The 26,243-nt window shown below is 41.1% G+C and overlaps 1 protein-coding gene across 3 annotated transcripts in view; it reads left to right on the forward strand.

Annotated features, from left to right (window-relative positions):
* LOC139766123 (uncharacterized) overlaps nt 1-26,243 on the forward strand; it is a 309,760-nt gene that overhangs the window by 91,090 nt on the left and 192,427 nt on the right. For 2 of the 3 annotated variants that reach the window (XM_071694350.1, XM_071694359.1), the window contains one exon: nt 7,830-8,109. The exons of the other annotated variant lie outside the window; for it this stretch is intronic. The gene's annotated coding sequence lies outside the window, so the exon portion shown is untranslated. The remainder of the gene's footprint in view (nt 1-7,829; nt 8,110-26,243) is intronic. 3 annotated transcript variants of the gene reach the window in all.

Raw genomic sequence — 26,243 nt, forward strand, 5'->3', positions numbered from 1 at the left:
ATTTATTATACTTTGTCGTTGTCTCCCGCGTCAGCGAGGTAGCGCAAGGAAACAGACGAAAGAATGGCGCAATCCACCTACATACACATGTATATACATACGCGTCCACACACGCACATATACCTACCTATACATATCAACGTATACATATATATACACACACAGACATATACATATATACACATGTACTTAATTCATGCTGTCTGCCTATATTCATTCCCGTCGCCACCTCGCCACACTTGAAATGACAACCTCATCCCCCCGCATGTGCGCGAGGTAGAGCTAGGAAAAGACAACAAAGGCCACATTTATTCACACTCAGTCTCTAGCTGTCATGTATAATGAATCGAAACCACAGCTCCCTTTCCACATCCAGGACCAAAAAACTTTTCATGGTTTACCCCAGACGCTTCACATGCCCTGGTTTAATCCATTGACAGCACGTCGATCCCGATATACCACATCGTTCCAATTCAATCTTTTCCTTGCACGCCTCTCATCCTCCTGCATGTTCAGGCCCCGATCACTCAGAATCTTTTTCACTCCATCTTTCCACCTCCAATTTGGTATACCACTTCTCCTCGTTCCCTCCACCTCTGACACATATATCCTCTTGGTCAATCTTTCCTCACTCATTCTCGCCAAACCATTTCAAAACACCCTCTTCTGCTCTCAACCACACTCTTTTCATTACCACACATCTCTCTCTTACCCTTTCATTATTTACTCGATGAAACCACCTCACACCACATATTGTCCTCAAACATCTCATTTCAAGCACATCCACCCTCCTCCGCACAACTCTATCTATAGTCCACGCCTCGCAACCATATAACATTGTTGGAACCACTATTCCTTCAAACATACCCAATTTTGCTTTCCAAGATAACGTTCTCGACTTCCACACGTTTTTCAACGCTCCCAGAACTTTCGCCCCCTCCCCCACCCTATGATTCACTTCCGCTTCCATGGTTCCATCCACTGCCAAATCCACTCCCAGATATCTAAAACACTTTACTTCCTCCTGTTTTTCTCCATTCAAACTTCCCTCCCAATTGACTATTCCCTCAACCGTACTGTACCTAATAACCTTGCTCTTATTCACATTTACTCTAAGCTTTCTTCTTTCACACACTTTACCAAACTCAGTCACCAGCTTCTGCAGTTTCTCACACGAATCAGCCACCAGCACTGTATCATCAGCGAACAACTAACTCACATCCCAAGCTCTCTCATCCACAACAGACTGCATACTTACCCCTCTTTCCAAAACTCTTGCATTCACCTCCCTAACAACCCCATCCATAAACAAATTAAACAACCATGGAGACATCACGCACCCCTGCCGCAAACCAACATTCTCTGAGAACCAATCACTTCCCTCTCTTCCTACATGTACACATGCCTTACATCCTCAATAAAAACTTTTCACTGTTTCTAACAACTTACCTCCCACACCATATATTCTTAATACCTTCCACAGAGCATCTCTATCAACTCTACCATATGCCTTCTCCAGATCCATAAATGCTACACAAAAATCTATTTGCTTTTCTAAGTATTTCCTTCCATACATTTTTCAAAGCAAACACCTGATCCACACACCCTCTACCACTTCTGAAACCACACTGCTCTTCCCCAATCTGATGCTCGGTACATGCCTTCACCCTCTCAATCAATACCCTCCCATAAATTTCCCAGGAATACTCAACAAACTTATACTTCTGTAATTTGAGCACTCACTCTTATCCTTTTGCCTTTGTACAATGGCACTATGCAAGCATTCCGCCAGTACTCAGGCACCTCACCATGAGTCACACATACATTAGATAACCTTTCCAACCAGTCAACAATACAGTCACCCCCTTCTTTAATGAATTCCACTATAATACCATCCAAACCCGCTGCCTTGCCGACTTTCATCTTCCGCAAAGCTTTTACTACCTCTTCTCTCTTTACCAAATCATTTTCCCTAACCCTCTCACTTTGCACTCCACCTCGACCAAAACACCCTATATCTGCCACTCTATCATCAAACTCATTCAACAAACTTTCAAGATACTCACTCCATCTTATCACATTACCACTACTTGTTATCACCTCCCCATTTACCCCCTTCACAGATGTTCCAATTTGTTCCCCTGTCTTACGCACTTTATTTCCTCCTTTCAAAACATCTTTTTATTCTCCCTAGAATTTAATGATACTCTCTCACCCCGACTCTCATTTGCCCTCTTTTTCACCTCTTGCACCTTTCTCATTACCTCCTATCTCTTTCTTTCATACATCTCCCACTCATTTGCATTATTTTCCTGCAAAAATCGTCCAAATGCCTCTCTCTTCTCTTTCACTAATAATCTTATTTCTTCATCCCACCGCTCACTGCCCTTTCTAATCTACCCACCTCCCACGCTTCTCATGCCACAAACATCTTTTGCACAAGCCATCACTGCTTCCTTAAATACATCCCATTCCTCCCCCACTCCCCTTACCTCCTTTGTTCTCACCTTTTTCCATTCTGTACTCAGTCTCTCCTGGTACTTCCTCACACAAGTCTCCTTCCCAAGCTCACTTACTCTTACCGCTCTCTTCACCCCAACATTCTCTCTTCTTTTCTGAAAACCTCTACAAATCTTCACCTTCGCCTCCACAAGATAATGATCAGACATCCCTCCAGTTGCACCTCTCAGCACATTAACATCCAAGAGTCTCTATTTCGCGCGCCTATCAATTAACACGTAATCCAATAAGGCTTTCTGGCCATCTCTCCTACTTACATACGTATACTCATGTATATCTCTCTTTTTAAACCAGGTATTCCCAATCACCAGTCCTTTTTCAGCACATAAATCTACAAGCTCTTCACCATTACCATTTACAACACTGAGCACCCCATGTACACCAAGTATTCCCTCAACTACCACATTACTCACCTTTGCATTCAAATCACCCATCACTATAACCCGGTCTCGTGCATAAAACTACTAACACACTCACTCAGCTGCTCCCAAAACACTTGCCTCTCATGATCTTTCCTCTCATGCCCAGGTGCATAGGCACCAATAATCACCCATCTCTCTCCATCAACTTTCAGTTTTACCCATATCAATCTAAAGTTTACTTTCTTACAGTCTGTCACATACTCTCACCACTCCTGTTGCATGAGTACTGCTACTCCTTCCCTTGCTCTTGTCCTCTCACTAACCCCTGACTTTACTCCCAAGACATTCCAAAACGACTTTTCCCCTTTACCTTTGAGCTTCGTTTCACTCAGAGCCAAAACATCCAGGTTCCTTTCCTCAAACATACTACCTATCTCTCCTTTCTTCTCATCTTGGTTACATCCACACACATTTAGACACCACAATCTGAGCCTTCGAGGAGGATGAGCACTCCCCGCGTGATTCCTTCTTCTGTTTCCCCGTTTAGAAAGTTAAGATACAAGGAGGGGAGGGTTTCTAGTCCCCCGCTCCCGTCCCCTTTAGTCGCCTTCTACGACACGTGAGGAATGCGTGAGAAGTATTCTTTCTCCCCTATCCCCAGGGGGGTGAAAGGCGTGCAAGGAATAGAGTGAATTGGAACGATGTGGTATACCAGGGTCGACGTGCTGTCAGTGGATTGAACCAGGGCATGTGAAGCGTCTGGGGTAAACCATGGAAAGTTCTGTGGGGCCTGGATGTGGAAAGGGAGCTGTGGTTTCGGTGCATTATTACATAACTGCTAGAGACTGAGTGTGAACGAATGGGGCCATTGTTGTCTTTTCCTAGCGCTACCTCGCACACATGAAGGGGAGGGGGTTGTTATTTCATGTGTGGCGAGGTGGCAACGAGAATGAATAAAGGCAGACAGTATGAATTATGTACATGTGTATATATGTATATGTCTGTGTGTGTATATATATGCATGCGTTGAGATGTATAGGTATGTATATTTGCGTGTGTGGACGTGTATGTATATACATGTGTATGTTGGTGGGTTGGGCCATTCTTTCGTCTGTTTCGTTGCGCTACCTCGCTAACGCAGGAGACAGCGACAAAGCAAAATAAATAAATAAATAAATAAACAAATATATATATATATATATATATATATATATATATATATATATATATATATATATATATATATATATATATATGCCTATGCCTATGAGTCCAGGAGAAAATGAAACACGATAAGTTCCCAAGTGCACTTTCGTGTAATAATCAAATTATCAGGGGAGACACAAGAGAGAAATATAACAGTCAGTTGATATACAACGAAGAGACGTAGCTAGAACACCATTTTGGTAAACATGGTAAATATATATATATATATATATATATATATATATATATATATATATATATATATATATATATATATATATATATATATTCGTGTAGGAAGAGAGGAAAGTGATTGGTTCTCTGTGAATGTAGGTTTGCGGCAGGGGTGTGTGATGTCTCCTTGGTTGTTTAATTTGTTTATCGATGGAGTTGTAAGGGAGGTGGATGCAAGAGTTTTGGAAAGAGGGGCAAGTATGCAGTCTGTTGTGGATAAGAGAGCTTGGGAAGTGAGTCAGTTGTTGTTCGCTGATGATACAGCGCTGGTGGCTGATTCATGTGGGAAACTGCAGAAGCTGGTGACTGAGTTTGGTAAAGTGTGTGAAAGAAGAAAGCTAAGAGTAAATGTGATTAAGAGCAAGGTTATTAAGTACAGTAGGCTTGAGGGACAAGTCAATTGGGACGTAAGTTTGAATGGAGAAAAACTGGAGGAAGTGAAGTGTTTTAGATATCTGGGTGTGGATTTGGCAGCGGATGGAACCAATGAAGCGGAAGTGAATCATAGGGTGGGGGAGGGGGCGAAAGTTCTGGGAGCATTGAAGAATGTGTGGAAGTCGAGAACATTATCTCGTAAAGCAGAAATTGGTATGTTTGAATGAATAGTCGTTCCAACAATGTTATATGGCTGCGAGGCGTGGGATCTGGATAGAGTTGTGCGGAGAAGGGTGGATGTGCTGGAAATGAGATGTTTGAGGACAATATGTGGTGTGAGGTGGTTTGATCGGTAGAGAAATGTGTGGTAATAAAAGAGTGTGGTTGAGAGAGCAGAAGAGGGTGTTTTGAAATGGTTTGGTCACATGGAGAGAATGAGTGAGGAAAGATTGACCAAGAGGATATATTTGTCAGAAGTGGAGGTGACGAGGAGAAGTGGGAGACCAAATTGGAGGTGGAAAGATGGAGTGAAAAAGATTTTGAGTGATCGGGGCCTGAACAAGCAGGAGGATGAAAGGCGTGCAAGGAATAGAGTGAACTGGAACGATGTGGTATACCGGGGTCGACGTGCTGTCAATTCATTGAACCAGGGCATGTGAAGCTTCTGGGATAAACCATGGAAAGTTCTGTGGGGCCTGGATGTGGAAAGGGAGCTGTGTTTCGGTGCATTATTACATGACAGCTAGAGACTGAATATGAACGAAAGTGGCCTTTGTTGTCTTTTCCTAGCGCTACCTCGCCCACATGAGGGGGGTGGGGGTTGTTATTTCATGTGTGGCGGGCTGGCGATGGGAATGAACAAAGGCAGATAGTATGTACATGTGTATATATGTATATGTCTGTGTGTGTATATATATGTATACGTTGAGATGTGTAGGTATGTATATTTGCGTGTGTGGACGTGTGTATATGTATATATATATATATATATATATATATATATATATATATATATATATTTTCTTTTTTTTCTTCTTTTTCTTTCAAACTATTCGCCATTTCCCGCGTTAGCGAGGTAGCATTAAGAACAGAGGACTGGGACTTTCAGAGAATATCCTCTCCTAGCCCCCTTCACTGTTCCTTCTTTTGGAAAATTAAAAAAAACAAAAAAAAACGAGAGGGGAGGATTTCCAGTCCCCCGCTCCCTCCCCTTTTAGTCGCCATCTACGACACGCAGGGAATACGTGGGAAGTATTGTTTCTCCCCTATCCCCCGGGATATATATATATATATATATATATATATATATATATATATATATATATATATATATATATACTTAAGTGATTGGTTCCCAGTGAATGTCGGTTTGCGGTAGGGGTGCGTTATGTCTCCATGGTTGTTTTGTTTATGGATAGGGTGGTTAAGGAGGTGAATGCAAGAGTTTTGGAGAGATGGGCAAGTATGCAGTCTGTCGTGGATGAGTGGGCTTGGGAAGTGAGTCAGTTGTACTGAGTTTGGTAACGTGTGTGAAAGAAGAAAGCTAACGGGAAATGTGAGTAAGAACAAGGTTATTGGGTTCAGTAGGGTTGAGGGACAAGTTATTTGGGAGGTAAATTTGAGTGGAGAAAAACTAGAGGATGTGAAGTGTTTTAGATATCTGGGAGTGGATTTAGCAGCTGATGGAACCATGGAAGCGAAATTGATTCACAGGGTGGGTGAAGGGCCGAAGGTTCTGAGAGCGTTGAAGAATGTGTGGAAGGCGAGAACGTTATCTCGGAGAGCAAAAATGGGAATGTTAGAAGGAACAGTGGATCTAACAATGTTATATGGGGCATGGGTTATAGATAGGTTTGTGCGGAGGAGGGTGGATGTTTTGGAAATTAAATGTTTGAGGACAATATGTGGTGTGAGGTGGTTTGATCGAGTAAGTAATGAAAGGGTGAGAGATATGTGTGGCAATAAAAAGAGTTTCGTTGAGACAGTAGAAGAGGGTGCATTGAAATGGTTTGGTCACGTTGAGAGAATGAGTGAGGAAAGATTGACAAAAAGAATATATGTGTAAGAGGTGGAGGGAACGAGAAGTGGAGGTGGAAGGATGGAGTGAAAATGAGCTTGAGCTATTGGGGCCTGAACGTGGAAGAGGGTGAAGGCATGCAAGGAATAGTGAATTGGAAAGATGTGGTATACCGGGGTCGACGAGCTTTCAATGGGTCGTTTGAACCAGAGCATGTGAAGCGTCTGAGGGTGAACCATGGAAAGTTCTGTGGGACCTGGATGTGGAAAGGGAGCTGTGGTTTCGGTGCATTACACATGACAACTAGAGACTGAGTGTGAACGAATGTGGTCTTTGTTGTCTTTTCGTAGCACTATCTCGCAAGAGCGCGGGAGGATTGGGGTGTTATTTCATGTGTGGCGGGATGGCGACGGGAATGGAATAAGGCAGCAAGTATGAATGTATACATATGTAAATATGTATATGTCTGTGTATGTAAATATATGTACACGTTGAAATGTATAGGTATGTATATGTGTGTGTTTGTGTGGGCGTTTATGTATATACATGTATATGTGGGTGGAGTGGGCCATTCTTTCGTCTGTTTCTTGCGCTATCCCGCTAACGCGAGAGACAGCGACTAAGCATAATAGATATATAATATAAAAAGAGAATATATATATACACACATAGATATATATATATATATATATATATATATATATATATATATATATATATATATATATATATATATATATATATATATATAATTCCCTTGAATAATGAGCTCTAATCATATAATTTAAAGGGTGGGGTATAGATGAGATATGATCTATGTCTCATTACCAGAATGTCATGAATTACGACGTTGGGGCAACATTGTTGGGGTAATAGTAACGATCCAGGTGATTTAAATGACCCGCCTACATATTTATATGGCAGACGACATCAAAACCATAACAAAGGCCTTGTTTGTGCAGAAAGCTGTGTGACAATGTAATTTGGGATCATTTTCTTAAAAACTTAAGCCTATGGGACTATGAAACTCATTTAAACTTCAGTGGACTTATGATAAATAAGGTACACCTGGAAAGTCATCAGAACTAGTTTCCCCTTGTTGTTTATGTTTGCAGGTGATGTCTTCCTCCGCGTCAGCTGTGAAGTCACGAGCGAGTGCCAAGGCTACACAAGTGCGAATCTGACATGGTGATTACAAATATTCACATAAGGGTGAATTTCCCCACTTTCTTTGTTGCTGATAGACTCCTATAAGCACTGGGGAGGATGGGAAACTGCCTGAAAAGTCCCACATCAGACGACATATCTTTGATTCATGGTTCCGAGAATGTAGCTAGGGAGGGTAGTTCGTCCTCGGACCAGATGATTGGGGGTGACTCTGTTCCCCAGATCGAGGTAAGACATTGCTTGCTGGGTGTATTTTTGCCTCATTCCCATACACTCTAAGAACTTTTGTGCAAGTATATACCTGTGTAAATCTTTGAATTAATGATACGTGAACAAGTTTTCTACGTGGAATTAAACTCTGCTTGACAAGTAAACTACTGGCTATTTAAAGGGGACTTAATCCGAAAAGGTATTGTGTCACCTACTCTAGGTAGGTTTTAGCCATGGAACGATTAAGAAAAGAACTTAAGATTTAGAAGAAACCCATACCACTGGACTCCTTACTCTTTTAAAGTGATGTTGGGTGCTGATGAGATTTTAGGGTTGTGATAGGTTAACCCATCATTCTGTTTCTTTCTGGAATTGGGCTATGCATACCTTATATTTACTAGAATGGATTTAGGTAGATTACCAGGTTAACATAGCTCCTAAACTAGCTTTGGGAAATGATTTCAGATTTTTTAGATTAGTGTAATTTGTCAGAAAGTGGATGCATAAGTTTTAGTAGGTAGTTTTTGTTGAAAGTGGTACCAATGAACTCCTTTACTCTATAGATTTAACATTGAGTGAAGATATGGGTAGCACCCCTTATTCCACAATACATATACACCATTTCTCTTGTTCGTGAGGAGCGTCAAGAACAAATGACCAAGCCATAGAGGGAAAAATCCTCACTTGGCCACCTTCTCAGTTCATTCATTTGGAAACTATAGACAGGAGGGAAGGATTACCTGCCCAGATTCTGTCTTTATAAAATGGGCTGGGCTTTAAATTACAGGGGAAAATATGTGGTGAAAGCATGGTGTAAAATGTATCAGAAAGATGATATTTGTCCTTCTCCTGTGGAATTGGTATTTCCTTTGTAAAGGATTATTTAAAGAATGATATTTTCTTTTCTTTCATGTAACTTCCTCTTTTTATTAAACAACTTGGAAGTCTTATGAGGGAGAGGAAAAATTTTAGGCTAGATGATGATATAAGACATTGTAAAATGCCAGTAGATATGAAGACAAAAAGATCACTGGTATGTCGGAATGCTACAGAAGGCACATGGAATCTAGTTATGAACCACCATTGTGAGTGAGGAGATATGCTTTGCTGGATGGTACCATGTGGTGTTTGGCTTGAGAGGCAAACAGTGAATTTATGTCTATAAGCATATAAGAATATGACCTTATGTGGTACAGATCCGAGTATGCTGGATTTCTGTCTTTTTATCTTATTATACATCTGAGTTCGCTCAACATATTTGCAAGGCTCAGCTCGGATTCAGATTGAATCACTTGATGCATGGTTATATCCAGTGGAGTGCATTTTAGATGTAGGTAGTAGCTGGTAGGCAGCCAACGACTACGGAGGTATATTACCAGTACTACCTATCTGGGTATCAGAAGGGTTAGTGACATCTGCTTAGTGAGACAGCACTGTAGTGGTTGTGAAGTTGCACTCGTCTGACCCAGGTAGCTGTCTTTTATTTCTACCCCACAAGCATATGGGCTACTGGTATTCTGGCAGCAACCTACAATCTCTCCTTGTCACATGTAACACTTGACAACACTTGACTCGTGCAGCTCATTCTTCACTCTAGTTTTTCCTGTGGTGAGCACTGTGTGCTAGCCCAGCCTTTTAGCAAAATGGTAGGAACAGTATATGGAAGTAAGTAGGTAGGATTATTAGGTAGAAATATTTGATAAAGGTAGTAGGTAGGAGCATTAGATAGAAGTAGTCATTATGAACTTTAGGCAGGAGCCTCTGCAAACACTGCGCTAGACTTGCCTTCTGCCAGTGGCCTGTCAAGGGTGAGGCACTAAAGGTTAAGAAGGGGCACTGGAGTTCTTCGGTTATGGAGACTGTGTTGCTGTGACCACCCCTTTGAAGGGGTTCCACTTGGAACAGGCATCAGAGATATAGTTAGTGCATTTTAGAAACTAATGGAAATTTGCGTCCTAGACACAAAAGATGAATTATCTTTTAGTACAGTATCATTCAGGTTGTGAATTGATTTACCTACCAAATGAAGTCCTCTAAAATTAGAACAAGGACTTGGAGAATGTTTTGTTTTCATCTTTCTGTAGGACATTCCTTAATTATATGGGGACTCAATAGGCATCCCTCTTGTTCTAGAATGTATATTTTAACCAAAGTGGTACCATTTGATTTCTTAGACCCTGAACTGTTGATGTAAAGTGCTTTTATCAAACAATTTCCTTCTTTCTGAAAGCCCTGCCCACTTTGTGCAGAGTTAGAATTGTGGGAGTAGTAGTTGCTGCATATAATATTCTGCACTCTGCATGATCTCTACAGAGGATGAGGAATCCAATGCTACTACTTTCATTAAAATCTGCCTATTAGAACATACCCAAAGAGCATTAAACCAACTGATCTGAGTGTAAGGAATTAGTTGGTACCACTGTCATCAAAATCTGTTGTCTAGAACAAGGGAAATGCCTCGTTTCCCAAAGTGATTTGTGAATGTTCTTACACTGAGTGTGAGGATATTTACAAATGACTGTCCTGCAGGTGGCTGAAGACACCTCTACCTGGCACTTGTCCAAATTCTGTATAGCTTTACTCAATTTGTAAATTTATATACATACAAACCAATGATAGCTTACCGTGTTGTCAGTTATAACAATTGGTGCATTAGTCTATTGGTATCACTGGTATGAGCCATTTTAGCTAATGTATCATTATTAGTAGAATTATTCCCACAACAACTGATACTTTATGTAAATAGTGATAATTATAATAAAATAGTATGAAAGTTTTGAAGAAAATGATGACATGCTACAATATTTGCTTTGTGCATAAAACTGTCGTATATGTATGATTTAATTGGTTTTGTCACTGAACCATTGTTCATATTGAAAATTATTTAAAGTTTAAGGTAGATTTCTTGGAATAGGTGCAATACGATTCTGCTGTTTTAGTACTCAGTTTTAATTATTTAAAGTTTAAGGTAGATTTCTTGGAATAGGTGCAATACGATTCTGTTGTTTTAGTACTCAGTTTTGTACGCATTCTTCTTGTTTGAAAATGACATATCAAACTTCAAATGAAAGAAAAGAATGAAAGATTTTTTAGTGGGGTGGAGACAGGAATGGATGAAGGCAGCAAGTTTGGATATGTACATGAGTATAAATGTATATATCTGTATCTGTATATGTATGTATACATTGAAATATATAGGTATGTATGTGCGTGTGTGGGCATTTATGTATATACATGTGTTTGTAGGTGGGTTAGGCCATTCTTTTGTTTGTTTCCTTGCTCTGCCTCATTGACGCGGGAGACAGAGACTAAGTATGATGAATATAAAATCACTCTTTATATGTGTGCCTTATTACAGTAGTTATTGGCTTTGATGAATCATAGTACCATATCATGATCATTTCCATCTTTAATACTGATTATGGAACAAAAATGATGTTTCATATGGATTTATACCATATCAAGTGCACAGAATCCAAATATGACATCCATTTTTCTCATCACTTACAGTTTTCTGAGAAGTAAATATCACCTATTTTGTATAGGTGGTGTACAACTATCAGTGCTCATGTAATGCAGACAGCGTCTAGGTCTTTTCATTTTCTTTCTTTCTTTAATTCAAACTGAGCTCAGCATGTCCTGTATGTGTGGGTGTGAGCTGACTGCTAAATTGAGTTGGAGAGATTAAGCATGTTGGTTTCAGTCTTTCTCATGGGTGAAGGTGTAAACTGCATACTCCCATGCAGTTCTCATTTAATTTTCTTTTCTTTCCACCCCTCTTAGGTGAGCAGTCTGGGTGCACAAAGATGCTGTGATTTTTATGTGAGTGGGATAGTTGCATGAGAGATCAACACTGAAAAAAGAGGAATTCCTCTTAGAAACATATTTACTCCTAGTTCAGAGAACATCATTCATTAAAAGTTGATTCAGCCCTATAAAGTATTCTTACCATCATTCCATCAAAAGCTGGGGTTGATGAAGCAGTTTGGAAGAGCATAAGAGCACTAGATAAGTCAGGAAACTGCTTCAGATACATTTGCAGTAAATTTCCAAAACTTAACAACAAAAGGAAAAGAAGGCACCTTTGTTAGGCCACAAATCAAAACATTGACATATGATGAGCAGTATGAAGGAATGATGACCATAGCAAAGAAAGAAGCCTGGATTACATTCAAGAATGTAATCTAGAACTTCCTGGGGTGATCAAAAAGATCCCAGCTACAAGGACATAGTCAGGAAATGCCAACAAGTTTGAAAAACTTGGCTGAAACATGAGTCTGAAAATTCACTTCCTTTGCTCATATTTGAACTGCTTTCCTGAAAACCTGGGTAGTGTGAGCGATGACTGCTGAATGGGAATGCATGGTTTAAAGAGATATTCAGTAAACCCTCAATTTAACAGACTAATAGGGGGGAAGAGGTGTCTGTTATTGTCGAAAGTCCATTAGATTGAATGTAACCTGATTGAAGTGTAATAGAAAGAAAAGTTTTTAGTGAAAGAGAAAAGAGAGGCATTTGGGCAGTACTTACAAGGAAGGAGCATGAATGATTGGGAGATATATAAGAGAAAGCAACAGGAGATCAAGAGGAGGTGTAGGGGTTGATAAAGAGGGCAAATGAGAGTTATATCTGGTCCGTTGCATCAGGGTCCATTAAGTCGAGGGTTTACTGTACTTAATTATATCTATGAGAGTAGGATAGATGGTCAGAGAGCATTATTAGAGTATGTATTAATAGATGTGTAAAACAGAGACTTCTGGATGTTAATGTGCTGAGAGGGGCAGCTGGTGTGATATCTGATCACTATCTTGTGGAGGTGAATATTTGTAAAGGTTTTCAAAAAAGAAGAGATAATGTAGGGGAGAGGAGAGTGGTGAGAGTAAGTGAGCTTGGAAAAGAGACTTATGTGAAGAAATACCAGGAGAGATTGAGTGTAAAATGGCAAAAGGTAAGAGCAAATGAAGTGAGGGAAATGGGTGAGGAATTTATGTATTTGGGAAGGCAGTGATGGCATGTGCAACAGATGCATGTGACATGAGAAAAGTGGGAGGTCAGCAGATTAGAAAGGGTGGGATGAAGTAAAGTTGTTAGTGAAAGAGAAAAGAGAGGCATTTGGATGATACTTACAAGGAAGGAGTGCAAATGACTCAGAGATGTATAAGAGAAAGGCACAGGAGGTCAAGAGGAAGATGCAAGGGTTGAAAAAGAGGGCAAATGAGAGTGGGGTGAGAGACTATCATTATACTTTAGGGAGAATGAAAAGATGTTTTGGAAGGGGTTAAATAATGTGCAAAAGATGAGAACAAATGGGTACATAGGTAAAGGGGGCAAAGGGTAAGTGGTAACAGGTAGTGATGGAGTAAGGAGGAGATGGAGTGAGTATTTTGAAGGATTGTTGATTGTGTTTGATGATAGAGTGGCAGATGTTGGGTGCTTTGGTCGGGGTGGTGTGCGAAATGAGACATTCAGGGAGAGTAGTTCGGTGAAGAGCCTTGCTGAAGATGAAATCCAGCAAGGCAGCAGGAGTAGATGGTATTACAGTTGAATTTATTAAGAAAAGGGGTGTTGCAAGGGTTGAAAAAGAGGGCAAATGAGAGTTGGGGCAGAGAGACTATTATTACACTTTAGGAAGAATAAAAAGATGTTTTGAAAAGGAGTAACTATTGTGCAAAAGATGAGAACAAATTGGAACATAAGTAAAGGGGGCAAGGGGTAAGTGGTAACAGGTAGTGATGGAGTAAGGAGATGGAGTGAGTGTTTTGAAGAATTTTTGATTGTGTTTGATGATAAGAGTGGCAGATGTAGGGTGCTTTGATCGGGATGGTGTGCGAAGTGAGAGATTCAGGGAGAGTGGTTTAGTGAAGAGCCTTGCTGAAGATGAAATCCAGCAAGGCAGCGGGAGTGGATGGTATTACAGTTGAATTTGTTAAGAAAAAGGTGATGCAAGGGTTGAAAAAGAGGGCAAATGAGAGTTGGGGTGAGAGACAATCAGTATGCTTTAGGGAGAATAAAAAGATGTTTTTGGAAGGGGGTAAATATTGTGCAAAAGATGAAAACAAATAGGAACATAGGTAAAGGGGGCAAGGGGTAAGTGGTAACAGGTAGTGATGGAGTGAGGAGATGGAGTTGGTATTTTGAAGGATTGTTGATTGTGTTTGATGATAGAGTGGCAGATGTAGGGTGCTTTGGATGTGATGGTGTGCGGAGTGAGAGATTCAGGGAGAGTGGTTTGGTGAAGAGCCTTGCTGAAGATGAAATCCAGTAAGGCAGCGGGAGTGGATGGTGTTACAGTTGAATTTATTAAGAAAAGGGGTGACTGTGTTGTTGATTGGCTGATAAGGATATTCAATGTATGTATATATCATGGTGAAGTGCTTGAGGATTTGTGGAACACATGTATAGTTCAATTGTACAAAGGCAAAAGGGATAAAGGTCATTGTTTAAATTTCAAAGGCATAAGTTTGGTGAATATACCTGGAAAATTGTATGGGGGGCTGTTGATTGAGAGTGTGAAGGCATGTACAGAGTATCAGACTGGGGAGAGGCAGTGTTTTTCAAAAGTGGCTATTAGAGGATATATGGATCGTGTCTTTAATTTAAAGAATGTATGTGCAGAATACTTAGAAAAACAGATGGATTTGTATGTGGCATATATGGATCTGGAGAAGGCATATGACAGGGTTGATAAACGTCTTGGATGGATTTGTATGTGGCATATATGGATCTGGAGAAGGCATGTGGTAGGGTTGATAAAGATGCTTTGTGAAAGGTCTTAAGATTATATGTTGTGAGAGGTGAGCTGCTACAAGCTGTGAGAAGTTTGTATCAAGGGTGTAAGGCATGTGTGCGAGTAGGAAGAGAGGAGAATGATTGCTTCCCAGTGAAGATTGGTCTGCAACAGGGGTTTGTGATGTCACCATGGTTGTTTAATTTGTTTTCAGACGGGATGGTTAGAGAGATAAATTCAAGAGTTTTGGAGAGATGGTCAAGTATGCAATCTGTTGAGGATGAGAGGGCTTGGGAAGTGAGTTAATTGTTGACCGCTGATGATACAGCATTAGTGGCTAATTGAGTGACAACCCAAAAGTTGTTGACTGATTTTGGAAAAGTGTGTGGAAGGAGAAATTTGAGAGTAAGTGTTAACAAGAGCAAGTTTATTAGGTTCAGCAGGGTTTAGGGGCAATTTTGTTGGGATTTAAGTTTGAGAGGAGAAAAATTGGAGGAAGTGAAGTGTTTTATATATCTGGGAGTGGACTTGGCATCAAATGGAACCATTGAAGTGGAAGTGAGTCAGGGTGTGGGAGGGGGTGAAGGTTCTGAGAGCAATGAAGAATGTGTGGAAAAAGAGAACATTATTTCAGAGAGCAAAGATATTTTATGGTTCCAAGGCATGGGCTATAAGTAGGGTTCTATGGCAAATGGTGCATGTTTCGGACATTGAATGTTTGAAGACAATATGTGGTGTGAGGTGCTTTGATCAAGTAAGTAATGAAAGGGTAAGAGAGATGTGTGGTGATAAAGCGAGTGTTGTTGAGAGAGCAGAAGAGGGTGTGTTGAAATGGTTTGGACATATGGAGAGAATGAGTGAGGAAAGGTTGACAAAGAGGATGTATGTATGAGAGGTAGAGGAAACTAGGAGAAGCGAGAGGCCATATTGGAGATGAAAGGATGGAGTAAAAAAGATTTTAAGTGATCAGGGTGTGAACATGTGGGAGAATAAAAGGCATACACGGAATATAGTGAATTGAAATGATGATGTGTACTGGGGTTGACCTGCTGTCATTTGACTGAACCAGGGCATTTTAAATGTCTGCAACCATGGAAAGGTCTGAAGGTCCTGAAAATGGATAGGGAGCTATAGTTTCGTTGCATTACACTTGACAGCTAGAGACTGACTGTGAATGAATGTAGCCTTTTCTTTGTTTTCGTGACGCTACCTCGCTGAAGCAGGGGGTAGCAATGCTGTTTCCTGTGGGGCAGGGTAGCAACAGGAATGGATGAAGGCAAGCAAGTATGAATATGTACAAGTATATATGTGTATATGTCTGTGCATGTGTATACGTATATGTGCATGTATGGATGTTTTATTTTTTCTTTTATTTTTACTTTGACGCTGTCTCCCGCGTTAGCGAGGTAGTGCAAGGAAACAGACGAAAGAATGGCCCAACCCACCCACATACACATGTATATACATACACGCCCACACACACAAATATACATACCTATACATCTTAACGTATACATATATATACACACACAGACATATACATATATACACATGCACATAATTCATACTGTCTGCCCTTATTCATTCCGGTCGCTACCCCGCCACACATGAAATGACAACCCCCTCCCCCCGCATGTGCGCGAGGTAGCACTGGGAAAGGACAACAAAAGCCACATTCGTTCACACTCAGTCTCTAGCTGTGATGTATAATGCACCGAAACCACAGCTCCCTTTCCACATCCAGGCCCCACAGACCTTTCCATGGTTTACCCCAGACGCTTCACATGCCCTGGTTCAATCCATTGACAGCACGTTGACCCCGGTATACCACATTGTTCCAATTCACTCTATTCCTTGCACGCCTTTCACCCTCCCGCATGTTCAGGCCCCGATCACTCAAAATCTTTTTCACTCCATCTTTCCATCTCCAATCTGGTCTCCCACTTCTCGTTCCCTCCACCTCTGACACATATATCCTCTTGGTCAATCTTTCCTCACTCATTCTCTCCATGTGACCAAACCATTTCAAAACACCCTCTTCTGCTCTCTCAATGCATTCCGCATGTGTTGTAGAAGGCAACTAATGGGGACGGGAGCGGAGGGCTAGAAACCCTCCCCTCCTTGTATTTTAACTTTCTAAAAGGGGAAAGAAAAGAAGGAGTCACGCGGGGAGTGCTCATCCTCCTCCAAGGCTCAGATTGGAGTGTCTAAATGTGTATGGATGTAACCAGTATGAGAAAAAAGGAGAGATAGGTAGTGTGTTTGAGGAGAGGAACCTGGATATTTTGGCTCTGAGTGAAACGAAGCTCAAGGGTAAAGGGGAAGAGTGATTTAGGAATGTTATGGTAGTAAAGTCATGGGATGGTGAGATGACAAGAGCAAAGGAAGAAGTACTGCTACTGAAACAGGAGTTGTGGGAGTATGTGATAGAGTGTAAGAAAGTAAACTCTAGATTGATAGGGGTAAAACTGAAAGTGGTTTGAGAGAGAGGGGTGATTATTGGGACCTATGCACCTGGACGTGAAAAGAAGGATCTTGAGAGATAAGTGTTTTGGGAGCAGCTGAGTGAGTGTGTTAGCAGTTGTGGTGCATGAGACTGGTTTATAGTGATGGGTAGTTTGAAACCAAGAGTCTTTTAGTTCTCCCTTTTAATGATAATTTTACTTTACTTCCCATCTTCGGTAAATCCTTTTATGCAAATGTTGCGTTCAATAACAATAATACTATAAAGAATATCTTGATCAGGAACTCACCAGAAAATTCTCCTGGGTGCATCTATAAAGTGTCATGTAGAAATTGTAATAAGTTTTATGTTGGGCTGACTGGTAAGGATCTTTCTGTTAGACTTAAGCAACATAGATATAGTATAAGAACGGGACGAGAATTAAATGCTTTGTTTAATCACGTTAAAAGCTATGATCATTGTATTGACTGGAGTAATGCCATCTCATTTATTAACTCTAACTCCAGTACCACGAGAAATATCATTGAATGTTCTATTATTAAATATACAATGAATTATAATCTTAATATAGTGATGGTCTATACAAATTGGATAACTTTATTGTTGATAGAATTTGTAAACAATTCACCTTCCTCTCCACATAATAAGTTTATGATACCCTCGTTGTCTGTCTTGGACAGTCGCATGTTTACCAAATGGCGTCCTAGGTATGTCTCTTTGTTGTATATCAACTGACTTATATTTCTCTCTTGTGTCTCCCCTGATGATGTGACTATTACACGAAAGTGCACTTGGGAACTTATCGTGTTTCATTTTCCCCGTGGACTCATAGGAATATACTTGATCATGCACAAAATTTTGATCCTTTCCAATATTTATATATATATATATATATATATATATATATAGTGATGGGTAGTTTGAAACCAAGAATCTTTTAGTTCTCCCTTTTAATGATAATTTTACTTTACTTCCCATCTTCGGTAAATCCTTTTATGCAAATGTTGCGTTCAATAACAATAATACTATAAAGAATATCTTGATCAGGAACTCACCAGAAAATTCTCCTGGGTGCATCTATAAAGGAGTAGTGCCACTCCTTCCCTTGCTCTTGTCCTCTCACTAACCCCTGACTTTACTCCCAAGACATTCCCAAACATTCTTCCCCTTTACCCTTGAGCTTCGTTTCACTCAGAGCCAAAACATCCAGGTTCCTTTCCACTCGCAGACGCGGGAGACAGCGACAAAGTATAAAAAAAAAAAAAAAAAAAAAATATATATATATATATATATATATATATATATCCCTGGGGATAGGGGAGAAAGAATACTTCCCACGCATTCCTCACGTGTCTTACAAGGCGACTAAAGGGGACGGGAGCGGGGGGCCAGAAACCCTCCCCTCCTTGTACTTAACTTTCTAAAAGGGGAAACAGAAGAAGGAGTCATGCGGGGAGTGCTCATCCTCCTCGAAGGCTCAGATTGAGGTGTCTAAATGTGTGTGGATGTAACCAAGATGAGAAAAAAGGAGAGATAGGTAGTATGTTTGAGGAAAGGAACCTGGATGTTTTGGCTCTGAGTGAAACGAAGCTCAAGGGTAAAGGGGAAGAATGTTTGGGAATGTCTTGGGAGTAAAGTCAGGGGTTAGTGAGAGGACAAGAGCAAGGGAAGGAGTGGCACTACTCCTGAAACAGGAGTTGTGGGAGTATGTGATAGAGTGTAAGTAAATTCTAGATTGATATGGGTAAAACTAAAAGTGGATGGAGAGAGATGGGTGATTATTGGTGCATATGCACCTGGGCATGAGAAGAAAGATCATGAGAGGCAAGTGTTTTGGGAGCAGCTGAGTGAGTGTGTTAGTGGTTTTGATGCACAAGACTGGGTTATAGTGATGGGTGATTTGAAAGCAAAGGTGAGTAATGTGGCAGTTGAGGGGATAATTGGTATACATGGGGTGTTCAGTGTTGTAAATGGAAATGGTGAAGAGCTTGTAGATTTATGTGCTGAAAAAGGACTGGTGATTGGGAATGCCTGGTTTAAAAAGCGAGATATGCATGAGTATACGTATGTAAGTAGGAGAGATGGCCAGAGAGCATTATTGGATTACGTGTTAATTGATAGGCGCGCAAAAGAGAGACTTCTGGATTTTAATGTGCTGAGAGGTGCAACTGGAGGGATGTCTGATCATTATCTTGTGGAAGCGAAGGTGAAGATTTGTAGAGGTTTTCAGAAAAGAAGAGAGAATGTTGGGGTGAAGAGAGTGGTGAGAGTAAGTGAGCTTGGAAAGGAGACTTGTGTGAGGAAGTACCAGGAGAGACTGAGTACAGAATGGAAAAAGGTGAGAACAAAGGAGGTAATGGGAGTGGGGGAGGAATGGGATGTATTTAGGGAAGCAGTGATGGCTTGCGCAAAAGATGTTTGTGGCATGAGAAGCATGGGAGGTGGGTTGATTAGAAAGGGTAGTGAGTGGTGGGATGAAGAAGTAAGATTATTAGTGAAAGAGAAGAGAGAGGCATTTGGACGATTTTTGCAGGGGAAAATTGCAAATGAGTGGGGGATGTATAAAAGAAAGAGGCAGGAGGTCGACCAAGAGAAAGTGCAAGGGTGAAAAAGAGGGCAAATGAGAGTTGGGGTGAGAGAGTATCATTAAATTTTAGGGAGAATAAAAAGATGTTTTGGAAGGAGGTAAATAAAGTGTGTAAGACAATGGAGCAAATGGGAACTTCAGTGAAGGGGGCTAATGGGGAGATGATAACAAGTAGTGGTGATGTGAGAATGAGATGGAGTGAGTATTTTGAAGGCTTGTTGAATGTGTTTGATGATAGAGCGGCAGATATAGGGTGTTTTCGTCAAGGTGGTGTGCAGAGTGAGAGGGTTAGGGAAAATGATTTGGTACACAGGGAAGAGGTAGTAAAAGCTTTGCGGAAGATGAAAGCCGGCAAGGCAGCGGGTTTGGATGGTATTGTATTGGAATTTTATTAAAAAAGGGGGTGACTGTATTGTTGACTGGTTGGTAAGGTTATTTAATGTATGTATGATTCATGGTGAGGTGCCTGAGGATTGGCAGAATGCTTGCATAGTGCCAGGGATAAGAGTGAGTGCTCAGATTACAGAGATATAAGTTTGTTGAGTATCCCTGGTAAACTATATGGGAGAAGGCATGTACAGGGTGAAGGCATGTACAGAGCTTCAGATGGGGGAAGAGCAGTGTGGTTTCAGAAGTAGTAGAGGATGTGTGGATCAGGTGTTTGCTTTGAAGAATGTATGTGAGAAATACTTAGAAAAGCAAAAGGATTTGTATGTAGCATTTATGGATCTGGAGAAGGCATATGATAGACTTGATAGAGATGCTCTGTGGAAGGTATTAAGAATATATGGTGTGGGAGGCAAGTTGATAGAAGCAGTGAAAAGTTTTTATCGAGGATGTAAGGCATGTGTACGTGTAGGAAGAGAGTAAAGTGATTGGTTCTTAATGAATGTAGGTTTGCGGCAGGGGTGTGTGATGTCCCCATGGTTGTTTAATTTGTTTATGGATGGGGTTGTTAGGGAGGTGAATGCAAGAGTTTTGGAAAGAGGGGCAAGTATGCAGGCTATTGTGGTTGAGAGAGCTTGGAAAGTGAGTCAGTTGTTGTTCGCTGATGATACAGCGCTGGTGGCTGATTCATGTGAGAATCTGCAGAAGCTGGTGACTGAGTTTGGTAAAGTGTGTGAAAGAAGAAAGTTGAGAGTAAATGTGAATAAGAGCATGGGTATTAGGTACAGTAGGGTTGAGGGTCAAGTCAGTTGGGAGGTAAGTTTGAATGGAGAAAAACTGGAGGAAGTGAAGTGTTTTAGATATGTGGGAGTGGATTTGGCAGTGGATGGAATCATGGAAGCGGAAGTGAATCATAGGGTGGGGGAGGGGGCGAAAATCCTGGGAGCCTTGAAGAATGTGTGGAAGTCGAGAACATTATCTCGGAAAGCAAAAATGGGTATGTTTGAAGGAATAGTGGTTCCAACAATGTTGTATGGTTGCGAGGTGTGGGCTATGGATAGAGTTGTGTGGAGGAGGGTGGATGTGCTGGAAATGAGATGTTTGAGGACAATATGTGGTGTGAGGTGGTTTGATCGAGTAAGTAATAATAGGGTAAGAGAGATGTGTTGTGATAAAAAGAGTGTGGTTGAGAGAGCATAAGAGGGTGTTTTAAAATGGTTTGGTCACATGGAGAGAATGAGTGAGGAAAGATTGACAAAGAGGATATATGTGTCAGAGGTGGAGGGAACGAGGAGAAGTGGGAGTCTAAATTGGAGGTGGAAAGATGGAGTGAAAAAGATTTTGAGTGATTGGGGCTTGAACATGCATGAGGGTGAAAGGCGTGCAAGGAATAGAGTGAATTGGAACGATGTGGTATACCAGGGTCGACGTGCTGTCAATGGATTGAACCAGGGCATATGAAGCATCTGGGGTAAACCATGGAAAGTTGTGTGGGGCCTGGATGTGGAAAGGGAGCTGTGGTTTCGGTGCATTATTACATGACAGCTAGAGACTGAGTGTGAACGAATGGGGCCTTTGTTGTCTTTTCCTAGCGCTACCTCGCACACATGAGGGGAGAGGGGTTGTTATTTCATGTGTGGCGAGGTAGCAATGGGAATGAATAAAGGCAGACAGTATGAATTATGTACATGGAGACATCACACACCCCTGCTGCAAACCGACATTCACTGAGAACCAATCACTTTCCGCTCTTCCTACTCATACACATGCTTTACATCCTCCATAAAAACTTCTCGCTGCTTCTAACAACTTGCCTCCCCCACCATACATTCGTAATTTCTTCCACAAAGCATATTTATCAACTCTGTCATATGCCTTCTCCAAATCCATAAATGCTACATACAAATCCATTTGCTTTTCCAAGTATTTCTTGCATACATTCTTCAAAGCAAACACCTAATCCACACATCCTTTACCACCTCTGAAACCAGACTGCTCTTCCCCAATCTGATATCTGTACATGCTTTCACCCTCTCAATCAATACCCTCCCATATAATTTCCCAGGAACACTCAGCAGACTTATACCTCTGTAATTTGAGCACTCACCTTTATCCCCTTTGCCTTTGTACAAAGGCACCGTGCATGCTTTCTGCCAATCCTCAGGCACCTCACCATGAGTCATACATACATTAAATAACCTTACCAACCAGTCATCAATACAGTCACAGTCAAGAGAAAGGTGCAGGAGGTGAAAAAGAGGGCAAATGAGAGTTAGGGTGAGAGAGTATCATTAAATTTTAGGGAGAATAGAAAAATGTTTTGGAAGGAGGTAAATAAAGTGCGTAAGACAAGGGAACAAATGGGGAACTTCAGTGAAGGGGGCTAATGGGGAGGTGATAACAAGTAGTGGTGATGTGAGAAGGAGATGGAGTGAGTATTTTGAAGGTTTGTTGAATGTGTTTGATGATAGAGTGGCAGATATAGGGTGTTTTGGTTGAGGTGGTGTGCAAAGTGAGAGGGTTAGGGAAAATGATTTGGTAAACAGATAAGAGATAATAAAAGCTTTGCGGAAGATGAAAACCAGCAAGGCAACAGGTTTGGATGGTATTGTAGTGGAATTTATTATAAAAGGGGGTGACTGTATTGTTGACTAGTTGGTAAGGTTATTTAATGTATGTATGACGCATGGTGAGATGCCTGAGGATTGGCAGAATGCTTACATAGTGCCATTGTACAAAGGCAAAGGGGATAAAAATGAGTGCTCAAATTACATAGGTATAAGTTTGTTGAGTATTCCTGGGAAATTATATGGGGGGGTATTGATTGAGAGGGTGAAGGCATGTACAGAGCATCAGATTGGGGAAGAGCAGTGTGGTTTCAGAAGTGGTAGAGGATGTGTGGATCAGGTGTTTGCTTTGAAGAATGTATGTGAGAAATACTTAGAAAAGCAAATGGATTTGTATGTAGCATTTATTGATCTGGAGAAAGCATATGATAGAGTTGATAGAGATGCTCTGTGGAAGGTATTAATAATATATGGTGTGGGAGGCAAGTTGTTAGAAGCAGTGAAAAGTTTTTATCGAGGATGTAATGTATGTGTACATGTAGGAGGAGAGTAAAGTGATTGGTTCTCAGTGAATGTAGGTTTGCGGCAGGGGTGTGTGATGTCTCCATGGTGGTTTAATGTGTTTATGGATGGGGCTGTTAGGGAGGTGAATGCAAGAGTTTTGGAAAAGGGGCAAGTATGCAGTCTGTTGTGGATGAGAGAGCTTGGGAAGAGAGTCAGTTGTTGTTCGCTGATGATACAGCACTGGTGGCTGATTCGGGTGAGAAACTGCAGAAGCTGGTGACTGAGTTTGGTAAAGTGTGTGAAAGAAGAAAGCTGAGAGTAAATGTAAATAAGAGCAAGGTTATTAGGTACGGTAGGATTGAGGGTCAAGTCAATTGGGAGGTGAGTTTGAATGGAGAAAGACTGGAGGAAGTGAAGTGTTTTAGATATCTGGGAGTTGATTTGCCAGCGGATGGAACCATGGAAGCGGAAGTGAATCATAGGGTGGGGGAGGGGGCGAAAATTGTGGGAGCATTGAAGAATGTGTGGAAGTTGAGAACATTATCTTGGAAAGTAATAATGGGTATGTTTGAAGGAATAGTGGGTCCAACAATGTTATATGGTTGCGAGGCATGGGCTATGGATAGAGTTATGCGGAGAAGGGTGGATGTGCTGGAAATGAGATGCTTGAGGACAATATGTGGTGTGAGGTGGTTTGATCGAGTAAGTAATAATAGGGTCAGAGAGATGTGTGGTCATAAAAAGAGTGTGGTTGAGAGAGCAGAGGAGGGTGTTTTAAAATGGTTTGGTCACATGGAGAGAATGAGTGAGGAAAGATTGACAAAGAGGATATATGTGTGGGAGACCAAATTGGAGGTGGAAAGATGGAGTGAAAAAGATTTTGCTTGATCGGGGCCTGAACAAGCAGGAGTGTGAAAGGTGTGCAAGGAATAGAGTGAATTGGAACGATGTGGTATACCGGGGTCGACGTGCTGTCAATGGATTGATTGAGGGCATGTGAAGTGTCTGGGGTAAACCATGGAAAGTTGTGTGGGGCCTGGATGTGGAAAGGGAGCTGTGGTTTTGGTGCATTATTACATGACAGCTAGAGACTGAGTGTGAACGATTGTGTCCTTTGTTGTCCTTTCTTAGTGCTACCTTGCACGCATGAGGGGGAAGGGTGTTGTTATTTCATGTGTGGCGGGGTGGTGATGGGAATGAATAAAGGCAGACAGTATGAATTATGTACATGTGTATATATGTATTTGTTTGTGTGTGTGTGTATATATATGTATACGATGAGATGTATAGGTATGTATATGTGCGTGTGTGGATGTGTATGTATATACATGTGTATGTAAGTGGGTTGGGCCATTCTTTCTTCTGTTTCCTTGCGTTACCTCGCTAACGCAGGAGACAGATACAAAGCAAAATAAATATAGATATATAGATAATATATATGTACATTTTTTTTTTTATTTTCATACTATTCGCCATTTCCCGCATTAGCAAGGTAGTGTTAAGAACAGAGGACGGAGCCTCTGAGGGAATATCCTCACCTGGCCTCGTTCTCTGCTCCTTCTTTTGGAAAAAAAAAAAATATATATATATATATATATATATATATATATATATAGAGTGAATTGGAGCGATGTGGTATACTGGGGTTGACGTGCTGTCAGTGGATTGAATCAAGGCATGTGAAGCGTCTGGGGCAGACCATGGAAAGCTGTGGAGGTATGTATATTTGCGTGTGTGGACGTATGTATATACATGTGTATGGGGGTGGGTTGGGCCATTTCTTTCGTCTGTTTCCTTGCGCTACCTCGCAAACGCGGGAGACAGCGACAAAGCAAAATATATATATATATATATATATATATATATATATATATATATATATATATATATATATATAAGACAAGGGAGCAAATGGGAACTTCAGTGAAGGGCGCAAATGGGGAGGTGATAACAAGTAGTGGTGATGTGAGAAGGAGATGGAGTGAGTATTTTGAAGGTTTGTTGAATGTGTTTGATGATAGAGTGGCAGATATAGGGTGTTTTGGTCGAGGTGGTGTGCATAGTGCGAGGGTTAGGGAAAATGATTTGGTAAACAGAGAAGAGGTAGTAAAAGCTTTGCGGAAGATGAAAGCCGGCAAGGCAGCAGGTTTGGATGGTATTGCAGTGGAATTTATTAAAAAAGGGGGTGACTGTATTGTTGACTGGTTGGTAAGGTTATTTAATGTATGTATGACTCATGGTGAGGTGCCTGAGGATTGGCGGAATGCTTACATAGTGCCATTGTACAAAGGCAAAGGGGATAAGAGTGAGTGCTCAAATTACAGAGTTTGAGTATTCCTGGCAAATTATATGGGAGGGTATTGATTGAGAGGGTGAAGGCATGTACAGAGCATCAGATTGGGGAAGAGCAGTGTGGTTTCAGAAGTGGTAGAGGATGTGTGGATCAGGTGTTTGCTTTGAAGAATGTATGTGAGAAATACTTAGAAAAGCAAATGGATTTGTATGTAGCATTTATGGATCTGGAGAAGGCATATGATAGAGTTGATAGAGAAGCTCTGTGGAAGGTATTAAGAATATATGGTGTGGGAGGCAAGTTGTTAGAAGCAGTGAAAAGTTTTTATCGAGGATGTAAGGCATGTGTACGTGTAGGAAGAGAGGAAATTGATTGGTTCTCAGTGAATGTAGGTTTGCGGCAGGGGTGTGTGATGTCTCCATGGTTGTTTAATTTGTTTATGGATGGGGTTGTTAGGGAGGTGAATGCAAGAGTTTTGGAAAGAGGGGCAAGTATGAAGTCTGTTGGGGATGAGAGAGCTTGGGAAGTGAGTCAGTTGTTGTTCGCTGATGATACAGCGCTGGTGGCTGATTCATGTGAGAAACTGCAGAAGCTGGTGACTGAGTTTGGTAAAGTGTGTGAAA

The sequence above is a fragment of the Panulirus ornatus genome, chromosome 4 (genome assembly GCF_036320965.1).
Source record: "Panulirus ornatus isolate Po-2019 chromosome 4, ASM3632096v1, whole genome shotgun sequence".
NCBI lineage: Eukaryota > Metazoa > Arthropoda > Malacostraca > Decapoda > Palinuridae > Panulirus > Panulirus ornatus.